Source organism: Mesoplodon mirus (assembly GCF_964341445.2).
Source record: "Mesoplodon mirus genome assembly, chromosome: 7".
Lineage (NCBI taxonomy): Eukaryota > Metazoa > Chordata > Mammalia > Artiodactyla > Ziphiidae > Mesoplodon > Mesoplodon mirus.
Genome location: NC_138983.1, coordinates 114,233,413 through 114,249,389, shown reverse-complemented (window position 1 = coordinate 114,249,389; position 15,977 = coordinate 114,233,413).

The window sequence follows — 15,977 nt, the reverse complement described above, 5'->3', positions numbered from 1 at the left end:
CCTGCTTCTTTATAAAATGGTATCTGACTGTATGGTGGAGGAAGTATGGGTTTAAATAACTTTGGGGATTTACAGGAAAAGGGATGCTCATAGTCACAGGGCTCTTCAGGAACCACACAATTTACAATATTTGAACAGTTTGTCTGGGTGAAAACTGAACCAGTGACTGATGACCTGCAAATGGTTCTACCTGACTCCTTTGGGAAATTAAATATTATGACTACTACCCACTGCGGTGGTCCTGATCATTTATTCCTGGCCTTCAAGACCAAACCTTCAACAACTTCTCATCCCGATCTATATTCCTTCCTTTATACCTCTGTCCTCAAGGCAGACAGGAATTCCTTGAATTACAGTATAATAACTTTGGACAACCAGGACCTCTGTTCTAGGATCATCTGTTTGGATACCTCCTATCAATGAGTCTGTACCACCTTAAAATTCGCTGCTTTTAGGCATATCCCCAGAAACTTACAGACTCTTTCTAGTGTCCCAAGAGAAGCATGATACAAATCCTTACATTCTTGAGCTACTCATCCCTCACTGAATATTTATAAAACATTGGTTATTTCCCAAGTAGAGAACTTGAGGTCCAAACATGAAAAGGTGGGCATAAGCATCTTTCTTACTTTACCATATGTTGTTACTACTCTTAAATAGAAAAATTCATAACTACTACTGGCAGAAGGAACTTCTTCTCTACACTTATAGAAGAAATTCTGTCACCTAAGAATTTAGACTTGGTTATTATTATTTTAAAGGATTTTGGAAAATTCTTTTGTTTCTTTTCCAAATCTAATGATAAAGCTTGGTATTTTGACACATAACCTTATGTTAATTGTCAGGTGCTTACTGTTAACTCTATCTGACTTTATTACTTTTGAAATGATCCCAATTAATAAACATTTCCATCTATTCACTTATGCAGATAACTCAACCTAGTTATAGATAAAGTCTTGCATAGAGAAATATGAACAAGAAATTAAATCAATATTTAACAAAATATTACTCCAGTTAAACTCTGGCAAAAGGTGATGAAGATCTGTATCAGTTAGAGTTCCACCAAACAGAACCAGTAGTATATGTATAATCATCATGATATATAAGGGAGAAAGGTATTTGGCAGGCAGGAATGTGAACTCTAGGGTAGGAACTGATGCTTCAGTCCACCTACCAGCAGAATTTCTTTTTCCTCATGGAAACCTGTTTTGCTGTTAAAGGCCTTTCAACTGACTGGTTAATCCTTCATTTACTAAATATCAACTGATTGCGGATATTAAGCACCATCTACAAAATATCTACATAATGCCTAGATTAGCGTTTGATTGCAGAGATGGCTACTATAGTATAGACTTGTTTAAAAAATAAAACTAACCATTACAGGGACTAAATTAAGCTGGAAGTAATGGAAAGGGAACATAAAGGATCAACTATGAGGGAAAACAACTAATTAGATAAAAGAAGCAAAGGTGATGGAGCACTCAAGGATAACTTGGAAGGTTTTATTTTGGGTAACTAGGAAAATGATGTACATGTAACGAAACTATAGGGAACTGATTTGGAGAAAAGACTAGTTAATCCAGTTTTAGATATTGATGGATGCAAGTTAAGTGGCCAAATAATTGGAGGTTATTTGCTCAACCAACATAATTTAATTGAATTGCTGAAAGGATGGCTACATATCTCCACTTCCCTGCCCTGGAAAGAGCTGAATAGACTAGTAGTGCACACTTGACCCAATCCAAAGGGTAAGCCTAAACACATTTAAATACCATGCACATAAGCTAGTCAGATGGTCATGGGTTTTACAACAAGCATAGTTCTAGAGTTAGAAGTCATAGAATTGCAAGTGTATTCAGTATAGCCCAGCCCAGAGAAGAAAGAATCACAGAAAAGCATAGATGAGAGAGATTAGGCAACCCTTAAAGATGGAGGATATGACTTTAGTTCCTGTGTTCCTAAACACTGTTTTCATGGTACCTGGCTTTACTTCATTTTAAACTTTTACTTCATTTATTATACTTTTTCTAAGTTTTATTATTATTACAATTCCGATTTTCTAAATATATTTGAGTTAAATTGAGTGGATTTCTGTTCTTGCAACCAGGAATAAAAATGACTGGGAAGAAATCTAGTTAGAAATATCAACATTATTTATTTTCAAACATTCTACTACCTCAATAGTTAGTGTGTTTGGTAGTGGTAAAAAGGAGAAAGAGAGAATTTTAAAACCTAAGACCGATATGAGTGTGATATAGTTGAACTGGAAAATAATGGCCTCCATTAATAGTTGTATTTGGTATAACATGGCACTTGCAGGATTGAAACTAAATGTTTATGAATGTTTATGATATGTTCTGATGCCTTCACTGCAACAATTATTCAACAACATCTGTAGTTATAATCCACTGACCCTACCATATTTTCACTGCTCATGTGCTCAGTTCCCACCTTATCCAGCTTAAGTTCCTTGATTCATTATAATCTTCACTTTCTTATGTAAGTAAAGTCCCTAACTCTCATGTCATTTTTTGCTTTGCTATTCTCATCTGGTAAAATCCCAACCACAGTTAGTTCCAGTTCTCTGACTACTTCATATGTCCCCATCCAGAACATCATTGGAAAAATACTTCAACAATGTTTTTGGTCAAAAATTGAAATTTACAATCACTAACTTCAAATGGGCCCTTCATGTTAATCAACAATCATGCTACTTTTGCTTAATTCAGTCACATCTGCTTTTCTAGGCAACAATTTTATACTTTCTTCTACTCTTATTAAAACTCTAGTACTCCCTTCTTCCCCTTTCATTCCTTTTCTTATGGTGATGATCATGCTTCTTAGTTTACTAAAAGTATAGAACTACATAAAGCCATTAACATATCTTTGTTGACCACTGGTTAGATAGTATGCCTTTCCCAGAAAACCTCTGTTATCACTTCTATATCACTTCAGTTCAAATTTCCCCCTTTTGCTATTGATTCCTATCAGCAAGGGCTGTGATTGGAGAGAGGGAGAATAAGAATTGACCCTTAATGGATGTGGGGTTCTTTTTGGGGTGATGAACATGTTCTATGATGATGGTTATACAAGTTGGTACTTATACTAAAAACCAATACATTTTACACTCTAAACAGGTAAACTTTTGGCATATAAATTATATATCAATAAAGCTGTTTTTTAAAGAATATATAAAGGAATATCTTTATGACCTTGGGGTTTGCTAAGATATCTTTGACAGTAACACACACACACAAGTGTATAACCATTGAAAATTGATAAGCTGGTCTCTTTCAAAATGAACATTTTCTGCTCATCAAAAGTCATCATCAAAAAATAGACAAGCTATAGCATAGGTTAAAATATTCACAATAAAAATGTTTGACAAGACACATATGAAGATGTGAAAAGCTCCTAAACCCAATATTAAAAATCAAATAACCCAATTAAAAAGTGAACAAAAGACTTGGATATTTCACAAAGGAGGATATACAACTGTACAGTAAGCAAATTAAAATGTGCTCCAACTGTCATTAGAGAAAGAAAATTATTTGATACCACTCTACTAACTAACATAGTAAAAATATGAAGAAGAAATGAAAACATGAATATTAGTGAGGATATGAGGCAGCCAGAACTTTCATTCACTGACAATGTAAATATGAAATGGAACCAAGTTAGAAAATCATTTGATAGTTTCTTATAAAGTTCAGTATCACCTTCCTATGACTCAATAATTCAATTTTCTATTTCTTTTTACAAGAGAAATGGAAACATATATCCACAAAAAAAATAGTACAAGAATGTTCAAAGCCCCAAGTATTTCCAAAAAACTGGAAACATTCCAGTTGTCTATAAATAGATGAGTAATTTAAAATGTATATTTATACAATGTAACACTACTCTGCAATTAAAATTAGTTAGCAACTGATATATTCAACAAAATGGATTAAATAAAAACAGTACCTAAAACAAAAGAAGCCTTATACAAAAGAGTACATCCACATGATTTGATTTATTTAAACTTCAAGAAAAGGCAAAACAAATTTGTGATGATAAAAATCAAATTTGATGCCTCTTGTTGTAGGGGCATTGACTGGAAAGGGATATGAAGACATTTTCTGGGATGGTGAAAAAGTTCTAAATCTTGATTGAAGTATTTGTTACACAACTTTTTGTATTTGTCAAAATATACTAAACTACTAAGGATGATCTATGCATTTCTCTACATGGAAATTATACATCATAAAAATAAAAATAAATAAAAAGTTAACATACCTCATTTAGCTTAGTTAGCAGATGGCAGTCAGTGAAGAAGTTGTTATCAAACACTGGAAAGATGCCAATGCATATTATTGTAAAAGATAAATATTTTGTAAAATAGTTTCCTTTGAAAATCTGGATCGCTGCAGAGGAAAAGGGCTACACAGCAGAGTATCAGTTATGTGTGCTGAGTATCAGTATGTTTTTAAAGTGATTCTTACAGAAAAGTGTTACAACAAAAAAGAGATGAGACTCAGGAAGAATTGGCTAGTTTAAGAGCAGAAATGAATTCAAACCAGAAGAAATAAAAAATTCTGAGACTTGCAGATTGAAAAAGTCAACTGCTTCTACATCCCCACCTGGGAAAGGCCGACAAAGACATTTTAGTTGAACAAAGGACTTAGCTGTACACAGAGGTTTAAGAATGGGGAGGACTGATTAACAGGGTTCAAATCATATGTCATTAATTTCAGAGGGAAAGAAAGAAAATCAAGGAGGTAAGACTCAAATAAATAAATCATGCTAGATAATTACATCTAGCAGAGAACTTGAATATAGTTACAGATATGTGGTACTGACTGAGGTGATAAGATTAATTTATTCAAGAACTGTATTTCCAAATAAACCATAAGCTTGGCCTAAAAATACTTGTACTTGCAGGATGTGGCTACAGAATATGAATTCTCCAAGGAGGAATATTCCCTAATGCCCATTACAAATGTTGCCATAGACTACAGAAAAAAGAAGTGGACAAAAGATTTGTTCTCAGAGAAGAAAGTCTACTTAACTAACTTTCTCTATTACCAGGGCAGAGAGTTGTTATAAAGTCAGTCCCGTAGGATTTTGTCATTGCTATGACTTTCCCATCCTTTTCTTCCCCAAATGAGACTTTCATTGAAGTTTGCAACCCATCCCTGCTTCAGGGCAGGGCAGATCACCTGTCGTTTGTCCAATGATTGTTAGAGTAGGATGTCATATCAGATGAAGAGGATTGTACAGCACCCAAATATCCCTCCTGGAATTTGAGCTGGATACATTTCCTGGGTGAGGGAGTGTGTATTTAATGAGGCTTGGGAGGCAAGTCATGCAGGGATTTACAGGCTGACTCAGTGAATTTAACTTAAAAACAATGGTCAGTCATTGAAGGATTTTAGCTTACATGACATGACCTGATGCGTGTCTTGAGAATGCCTCTCTAGCTGTATGTAGTATGAGTGGATTGGAAGTGGATCCAAGTGAAAAATAAGAAGTAAATTAGGTTCTACAGCAATCAAGATAAGAGGTGATGACAGCTCGTAGTAGGCTTGTGGCAGAGGAGATTTAGGAGCATGGACCAATATGAGAAATAATATAAAAGGTAAAGTTAACTGAAATTGGTGATGCATTAGAAAGAGTAGGTGAAAGAAGGGGGATAGCAAGAAGGTCTTTTTACCTTTTGACCTAAAAATGTAGTTGGATGATGGTGTTATTTCCTGAGTAAGCAACTAAAAACTAACCAGGTTTGGAAGAAATAGATTGAAATTGGACCAGTTGGATAAGAGGTGTTTACAGTCACCTGGAGACATCTAATGTCTTAAATTCAGAAGCGATGTCTTCCTTAAATATTCTTCTAGGAATAAGTAAGATATAAAAAATGACTGAGGATTTTGACTTAAATTAGCCTAGGAAGAAACTATAGAATAAAAACAGAAGAAAGCCTAGGTCAATGGAAGGGGCAGCTCCGTGAAATAATTATGTCTAATACAAGTTTTGTAGCACTTAGATTAAGTTCAAATTAAATCCCAAATATATATCAAATTCTACAACTCTGAAAGGAATATGCTGCAGTGGCAAGAATTTGAGCTCTTGAGTCAAAATATTATTTTGTCACTTAATATCTGTTGACCTTGGGCTAATTATTTAACAAGTTTGGGCTTCAGTTTATCCATGGGAAAAGTAAGGATAAGATTGACTTGAAGAACTACTGTGGAGGATTATAACTTATTTTAAACTGTGAAACATTTGATATGTATCAGGAGTTCAAAACAAAAGTAGCTCCTAAATTATCAATTCTGTGACCTTAGAAATACTGGTACAAAATAAGTACCTGTGTAAAATTTTAAATGTGAATTCTTTTAAAAAATAAATGTACTAGTAATTATTATGTGCCAGAGTTACCTTCAAAACTAATATTACATGTTCATTGTTTATAATCAGCATAGATTGAAAGGATACTTTAAAATTTAATTGAACTAAAGGGTATTATTATTTTTACAACTTTATTAGAGTATAATTGCTTTACAATAGTGTGTGAGTTTCTGCTTTATAACAAAGTGAATCAGTTATAAATATACATATGTCCCCATATCTCTTCCCTCTTGCATCTCCCTCCCTCCCACCCCTCTAGATGGTCAAAAAGCACCGAGCTGATTTCCCATTGCTATGCGGCTACTTCCCACTAGCTATGTATTTTACATTTGGTAGTGTATATATGTCCATGCCACTCTCTCACTTTGTGCCAGCTTATCCTTCACCCTCCCCATACCATCAAGTCCATTCTCTAGTAGGTTTACATCTTTATTCTTGTCTTACCTCTAGTCTTTTCTGACCATTTTTTTCTTTTTATTTTCATTTTTTTTAGATTCCATATATATGTGTTGGCATACTGTAATTGTTTTTCTCTTTCTGACTTACTTCACTCTGTACGACATTCTCTAGGTTCAAGCACCTCACAACAAATAACTCAGTTTCATTCCTTTTTATGGCTGAGTAATATTCCATTATATATATGTGCCACATCTTCTTTATCCATTCATCTGTTGATGGACACTTAGGTTGCTTCCATGTCCTGGCTGTTGTAAATAGAGCTGTAATGAACATTTTGGTACATGACTCTTGTTGAATTATGGTTTTCTCAAGGTATATGCCCAGAAGTGAGATTGCTGGGTCGTATGGTAGTTCTATTTTTAGTTTTTTAAGGAAACTCTATACTGTTCTCCATAGTGGCTGTATCTACATCCCCACTAACAGTGCAAGAGGGTTCCCTTTTCTCCGCACCCTCTCCAGCATTTATTGTTTACAGATTTTTTGATGATGGCCATTCTGACCAGAGTGAGATGATATCTCCTTGTAGTTTAGAGTTTCATTTCTCTAATGATTAATGATGTTGAGCATTCTTTCATGTGTTTGTTGGCAATCTGTATATCTTCTTTGGAGAAATGTCTATTTAGGTTTTCTGCCCATTTTTGGATTGGGTTGTTTGTTTTTTTGATATTGAGCTGCATGAGTTGCTTGTAGTTTTGGAGATTAATCCTTTGTCAGTTGCTTCATCTGCAAATATTTTCTCCCATTCTGAGGGTTGTCTTTTTGTCTTCTTTATGATTTCCTTTTAAGTTTCATTAAGTATCAATTGTTTATTTTTGTTTTTATCTCCATTTCTCTAAGAGGTGGGTCAAAAAGGAACTTGCTGGAACTTACATCATAGAGTGTTCTGCCTATGTTTTCCTCTAAGAGTTTGATGGTTTCTGGCCTTACATTTAGGTCTTTAATCCATTTTGTGTTTATTTTTGTGTATAGTGTTAGGGAGTATCCTAATTTCATTCTTTTACATGTAGCTGTCTAGTTTTCCCAGAACCACTTATTGAAGCGACTGTCTTTTCTCCATTGTGTATTGTTGCCTTCTTTATCAAAGATAAGGTAACCATGTCTGCGTGGGTTTATCTCTGGGCTTTCTATCCTGTCCCATTGATCTATATTTCTGTTTTTGTGCCTGTACCATACTGCCTTGATTACTGTAGCTTTGTAGTAGAGTCTGAAGTCAGGGAGCCTGATTCCTCCAGCTCCGTTTTTCGTTCTCAAGATTGCTTTGGCTATTCGGGGTCTTTTGTATTGCCACACAAATTGTGACATATTTTGTTCTAGTTCTCAGAAAAATGCCATTGGTAGTTTCATAGGGATTGCATTGAATTTGTAGATTGCTTTGGGTAGTATAGTCATTTTCACAATGTTGAGTCTTCTAATCCAAGAACAGGGTATATCTCTCCATCTATTTGTATCATCTTTAAATTCTTTCATCAGTGTCTTATAATTTTCTGCATACAGGTCTTTTGTCTCCTTAGGTAGGTTTATTCCTAGATATTTTATTCTTTTTGTTGCAATGTTAAATGGGAGTGTTTCCTTAATTTCACTTTCGGAATTTTCATCAATACTGTATAGGAATGCAAGAGATTTCTCTGCATTATTTTTGTGTCCTGCTACTTTACCAGATTCAATGATTAGCTCTAGTAGTTTTCTGGTAGCATCTTTAGGACTCTCTATGTATAGTATCATCTCATCTGCAAACAGTGACAGCTTTACTTCTTCTTTTTCTATTTGGATTACATTTATTTCTTTTTCTTGTCTAACTGCTGTGGCTAAAACTTCCAAAACTATTTTGAGTAATAGTAGTGACAGCGGGCAATCTTGTTTTGTTCCTGATCTTAGTGGAAATGGTTTCAGTTTTTCACCATTGAGGACGATGTTGTCTGTGGGTTTGTCATATATGGCCTTTATATGTTGAGGAGAGTTACCTCTATGCCTACCTTCTGGAGGGTTTTTTTTAGAATTGGTGTTGAATTTTGTCAGAAGTTTTCTCTGCATCTATTGAGATGATCATATGGTTTTTCTCCTTCACTTTGTTATATGGTGTATCACGTTGATTGATTTGCATATATTGAAGAATCCTTTCATTCCTGGGTTAAAACCAACTTGATCATAGTGTATGATCCTTTTAATGTGCTGTTGGATTCTGTTTGCTAGTATTTTGTTGAGGATTTTTGCATCTATGTTCATCAGTGATATTGGCCTGTAATTTTCTTTCTTTGTGGCATCTTTGTCTGGTTTTGGTATCAGGGTGATGGTGGCCTCGCGGAATGAGTTTGGGAGTGTTCCTCCCTCTGTTATATTTTAGAAGAGTTTGAGAAGGACAGGTGTTAGCTCTTTGCTAAATGTTTGATAGAATTTGCCTGTGAAGCCATCTGGTCCTGGACTTTTGTTTGTTGGAAGATTTTAATCACAGTTTCAATCTTGGTGCTTGTTACTGAGCTGTTCATATTTTCTATTTATTCCTGGTTCAGTCTCAGAAGGTTGTGCATTTCTAAGAATTTGTCCATTTCTTCCAGGTTGTCCATTTTATTGGTATATAGTTGCTCGTAATAATCTCTCCTGAGTCTTTGTATTTCTGCAGTGTCAGTTGTTACTTCTCCTTTTTCATTTCTAATTCTATTGATTTGAGTTTTCTCCCTTTTTGTCTGATGAGTGTGCCTAATGATTTATCAATTTTGTTTATCTTCTCTGAGAATAAACTTTTAGTTTTATTGATCTTTGCTTTAGTTTCCTTCATTTCTTTTTCATTTATTTCTGATCTGATCTTTATTATTTCTTCCCTTTGTTAACTTTGCAGTTTTTTTGTTCTTCTTTCTCTAATTCCTTAAGGTGTAAGGTTAGGTTGTTTATTTGAGATGTTTCTTGTTTCTTAAGATAGGATTGTAATGCTCTATACTTCCCTCTTAGAACTGCTTTTATTTCATCCCATAGTTTTTGTGTTGTTGTGTTTTCATTGTCATTTGTTTCTAGGTTTTTTTTGATTTCCTCTTTGATTTTTTCAGTGATCTCTTGGTTATTGAGTAGTGTGTTGTTTAGCCTCCATGTGTTTGTATTTCTTACAGATTTTTTCCAATAATTGATATCTAGTCTCATTGCATTGTGGTCAGAAGGATACTTGATACAATTTCTATTTTCTTAAATTTACCAAGGCTTGATTTGTGATCCAAGATATGATCTATCCTGGAGAATGTTCCATGACCACTTGAGAAGAATGTGTATTCTGTTGTTTTGGATGGGATGTCCTATAAATATCAATGAAGCCCATCATGTTTAATGTATCATTTAAAGCTTGTGTGTCTTTATTTATTTTCTTTTTGGATGATCTGTCCATTGGTGAAAGTGGGGTGTTAAAGTACCCTACTATGATTGTGTTACTGTCGATTTCCCTTTTTATGGCTGTTAGTATTTTCCTTATGTATTGAGGTGCTCCTATGTTTGGTGAATAAATATTTACAATTGTTATATATTCTTCTTGGATTGTTCCCTTGATCATTATGTAGTGTCCTTCTTTGTCTCTTGTAATCGTCTTTGTTTTAAACTATATTTTGTCTGATATGAGAATTGTTACTCCAGCTTTCTTTTGATTTCCATTTGCAAGGAATATCTTTTTCCATCCTCTCACTTTCAGTCTGTGTGTGTCTCTAGGTCTGAAGTGGGTCTCTTGTAGACAGCATATATATGGGTCTTATTTTTGTATCCATTCAACCAGTCTATGTCTTTTGGTGGGAGCATTTAGTCCATTTACATTTAAGGTAATTATCGATATGTATGCTCCTGTTACCATTTTCTTAATTGTTTTGTGTTTATTATAGTAGATCTTTTCCTTCCCTTGTGTTTCCTGCCTAGAGAAGATCCTTTAGCATGTGTTGTAAAGCTGGTTTGGTGGTGCTGAATTCTCTCAGCTTTTTCTTGTCTGTAAACTTTTCATTTCTACCTCAAATCTGAATGAGAGCCTTGCTGGGTAGAGTAATCTTGGTTGTAGGTTTTTCTCCTTCATCACCTTAAATATGTCCTGCCACTCCCTTCTGGATTGCAGAGTGTCTGCTGAAAGATCAGCTGTTAACATTATGGAGATTCCTTTCTGTGTTATTTGTTGCTTTTCCCTTGCTGCTTTTAATATTTTTTCTTTGTATTTAATGTTTGATATTTGATTAATGTGTGTCTTGGTGTGTTTCTCCTTGGATTTATCCTGTATGGGGCTCTCTGTGCTTCCTGGACTGCATTGACTATTTCCTTTCCCATATTAGGGAAGTTTTCAACTATAATCTCTTCAAATATTTTCTCAGTCCCTTTCTTTTTCTCTTCTTCCTTTGGGACACCTATCATGCAAATAATGTTGTCCCAGCGGTCTCTGAGACTGTCCTCAATTCTTTTCATTCTTTTCTCTTTATTCTGCTCTTCAGTAGTTATTTCCACTATTTTATCTTCCAGATCACTTATCCATTCTTCTGCCTCAGTTATTCTGCTATTGATCCCTTCTAGAGAATTTTTAATTTCATTTATTCTGTTGTTCATCACTGTTTGTTTGTTTGCTCTTTAGTTCTTCTAGGTCCTTGTTAAACTTTTCTTGTATTTTCTCCATTCTATTTCCAAGATTTTGTATCAACTTTGCTATCATTATTCTGAATTCCTTTTCAGGTAGACTGACTATTCTTCATTTGTTAGGTCTGGTGGGTTTTTACCTTGCTCCTTTATCTTTTGTGTGTTTCTTTGTCTTCTCATTTTGTTTAACTTACTGTGTTTTGATCTCCTTTTCGCAGGCTTCAGGTTCGTAGTTTCCATTGATTTTGGTGTCTGTCCCCAGTGGCTAAGGTTTGTTCAGTGTGTTGTGTAGGCTTCCTGGTGGAGGGGACTAGTGCTCTGGTGGATGAGGCTGTATCTTGTCTTTCTGTGGTCAGGTCCACATCTGGTGGTGTGTCTGTGGCCTTATTATGATTTTAGGCAGCCTCTATGCTAATGGATGGGGTTGTGTTCCTGTTTGGCTAGTTGTTTGGCATTGGGTGTCCAGCACTCGAGCTTGCTGGTCATTTAGTTGAGTTCGGTCTAGGCGTTGATAAAGAGTTCTGTGGGAGATTTTCTCCGTTTGATACTACATGGAGATTGGAGGTCTCTTGGGGATCAGTGTCCTGAACTTGGCTCTCCCACCTCAGTGGCACAGCCCTGACAGCTGACTGGAGCACCAAGAGCCTGTCCTCCATGCAGCTCAGAATAAAGGGAGAAAAGAAGAAAGAAAGAAAGAAAGAAGAAGATGAAATAAAATAAAGTTATTAAGATAGAAAACAATTATTAAGAAAAAACAATTTTTAAGTAAAAATAAAAGCAGACAAAATGAACCCTAAGACAAATGGTAAAAGCAAAGCTATATAGACAAAATCACACACAGAAGCATACACATACACACTCACAGAAAGAGAAAAAAGGAAAAAAAAAATATTATATATAGTTGCTCCCAATGTCCACCTTTACAATTTGGGATGATTTGTTGTCTATTCAGGTATTCCACAGATGCAGGGTATATCAAGTTGATTGTGGAGATTTAATCCTCTGCTCCTGAGGCTACTGAGAGTAATTTCCCTCTCTCTTCTTTGTTCACACGGCTCCCAGGGTTCAGCTTTACATTTGGACCTGCCTCTGCATGTAGGTTGCCTGAGGGTGTCTCTTTATTGCTCAGACAGGACGGGGTTAAAGAAGCAGCTGATTTGCAGTCTCTGGCTCACTCAGGCCTGGGGGAGGAAGCATTATGGATGCGGGGCTAGCCTGCGGCGGCAGAGGCCGGCGTAACCTTGCGCCAGCCTGAGGTGCACCGTTCATTCTCCCAGGGTAGTTGTCCCTGGATCATGGGACCCTGACAGTGGTGGGCTACACAGGCTCCTGGGAGGGGAGGTGTGGAGAATGACCTGTGCTGGCACACAGGCTTCTTGGTGGCGTGAGCAGTAGCCTTGGCGTCTCATGCCCATCTCTGGGGTCTGCCCTGAGATCTGCAGCTTACACGAATCTCTGGAGCTCCTTTAAGCGGCGCTCTGAATCCCCTTTCCTCATACACCAGGAAACAAAGAGGCAAGAAAAAGTCTCTTGTCTCTTCAGCAGCTCCAGACATTTTCCTGGACTCCCTCCTGGCCATCTGTGGCACACTAATCCCCTTCAGACTGTGTTCATGCAGCCAACCCCAGTCCTCTCCCTGAGATCTGATCAAAGCCCCAGCCTCAGCTCCCAGCCCCTGCCTGCCCCGGGGGGTGGGCAGACAAGCTTCTATAGGGCTGGTGAGTGCTGGTCGGCACTGGTCTTCTGTGCGGGAATCTCTCTACTTTGCCCTCCGCACCCCTGGTGCTGTGCTCTCCTCCATGGCTCTGAAGCTTCCCCCCTCCACCATCCACCACCCACAGTCTCTGCCTGCGAAGGGGCTTCCTAGTGTGTGGAAACCTTCCCTCCTTCACGGCTCCCTCCTACTGGTGCAAGTCCCGTCCCTTTACTTTTGTCTCTGTTTTTTCTTTTTCTTTTTTTTTTTTTTTTTTGCCGTACCCTGGTATGTGGGGAGTTTCTTGCCTTTTGGGAGGTCTGACGTCTTCTGCCAACGTTCAGTAGGTTTTTCTGTAGGAGTTGTTCCACATGTAGATGTATTTCTGATGTATTTGTGGGGAGGAAGATGATCTCCGTGCCTTTCTCTTCTGCCATCTTGAAGCTCCTCTGAAAGGGTATTATTTTTATAAGTTCGGAGATATAGAGAAAAAAGCTCATGACTTTGCTGTTGCAATAATGGAACAACTATAATATTGATATTAAGCTGACTTTTTTTCAGTAGTCATCAATGTCATTTTCCTGTCACATTATTTCCAAGATAAGGGAAAATTAGCAACTCGGCTGCAGTTACTCTGAAAAATTTCATTAATGTGGCTCCTCATATTTACTTGTACATTTAATCATTCTCATTTTTTCCCTTCTTGAAGAAGAGCAATTAATCTGTTGGCTGGGAAAGGACTTAGATACCTACACACAATGAGAAAATGTTTCTGTAGTTCCTGTTAATATCATTATTCTATTGCCATGTTAGAAAATAAACTCTCTGTGGGTGTAAAATGTCTTTTACTTTATTACAAAGTTCTCATCTCTAAAGAGATCTCTATCCCATAAAGTGCTCTACATCAGTGGATACATAATAAAAATTGCTGATTTAAACCAGGAAAGAACATATAAAAGCACTGTCTGTTAGATATTTGATCACTTTATTTTCTATTAAGCATTTTAGTTATGCTACATCTATGTAGTTCTATGTATGAAATTTAATTTTGAAGAACTTCCCTGATGTAGCCTGTGATGTGCAGGGAAGGGGAATGGTCAGGTTGGAAATAGACTTAAGAAAATGTAGTGTGCTATCTATTGACAGAGAGCAATATATTTAAAATTAACAGTTGCTATGTTACCATCACTGCAGGGTCGAGTGAAAGGGAAAGCTACTGGGAGCAAAACTTCAAACTGTGGAATCAAAGGCACTAGTTAGTCTTGTCAAACAAACAGCTACAGTCATCACTTTTTGACCAACGAGAAAAAAATGCAAGTAAGTCTATTGTTGCTAGCTTCTTCACAAAGATTCACTTTTTGTGCAAAGCTATAAATTCAAGCCTGTTGGTGTGCTTAGCTCAGAATTGTTTCATTAACTTTACTTTGAAATATCCAAGATTTTTCAATCTGATTCTGCTACTCAGCAATCCCCCCATTCCTAGCCTGGCCGTTAAGAGCATGGATTACATTTTTTATTTTCCAACAGGAAGAAATCAGTTCCTTGTGAATTTCATCTTGTCAGAGAATAGTCACTAAATAAGTGGCATTTAGAACACTTCAGGGGTGCCAATTACCCATTTTGCATACTTTAATGGACGCATGAGTTCACAAATATTTACTTTCTCAGTTAATCTATTTTCTCCCCAGATGTGTTTACCAAAATAGGGAAGATTAAACTTATCTCCCATTTGCATTCTTGTAGAAAAATAAAAGGTTAAAATAGTCCTAGTTTTGACCTGGTGTTAATATATTTATGTTCCTTGATTCAATTTTGATTTGTTAACTCTTGCTTTAAGAATTAAATATGAAGATTGGAAAGCTTTCATTTTATCCTTTGTTTTAGGTTTCTTAGGTTTTTATTGTCATTTTCTTTTCCTCCTTTCAAATTCTAAATTCTGTTTAAACTGTATTTGCTTATCTAATTTAGGCATCCACTTTTTTGTTTCTTTGTTTACTGTGGTCCTGATATTAGTATAGCTGGTTAAGGGCAATTATACTATTCATTCATATTTTCTCTCTTCAGTGACATCAGTGTATCAAGGAGATTTGACTCATAAGACTGAAAACTAAACTTTTACTTCTTTGTTCTCAATCCCCTGCTCCCTTTCACCACAGGGAACTCCTCCAGTGTTCATCAAGGCTGGCTGAACCCAGCTGGCTATGCTGAGTTTTCAGAGTGACTCGGGCACTGGGGACAATCTGGCTCATTTATTAACATCTGACTTTTTGGCCCAAATAACAACATCTCATAAACAACACATAAAAGTCTCAGTTTTTTAGGATGTCAAGTTCTGTGAAAACCATCTTCTTGGAAAAAAATATATTCTTTTCCCTTTAGTCCTGCTGGTTTTACATTTAAAACATTTATTTTTGGAAAGAATAGCTGTGGAATTTAATTGAAAAAAAAAACTAATAATAAAAAACAAAACAAAAACCCCTGAAAACCCTAAATGATCCAAACGGGAGTGGAGGTAGGGCTAAGTCAGCAAATCATTCAATTTCAACATCTACTTCTCAAACCAAATATTCTAAAATGTATATGGTATAATCTATGGGTATTTAGTGAAGCTGGATTTTGGTCTCACTTAAGTCATTTTTCAAAAACAAACAAACAAACAAAAACAAACTCAAATAGCCACTGCTTTAAACTCTTAACTTCAAGTTGGCAAGAGAGCTTTGTGTTAACAAAAGTCTATTGCATCTCAAACACAAAATATTATTTCCCTAAAATTTACACATAATTACAATATCAATAAGCTAGCATTAAACAATTTAATAGCTTTCAGATCTTGCTCTAAACAAGTGACAGTTTATTT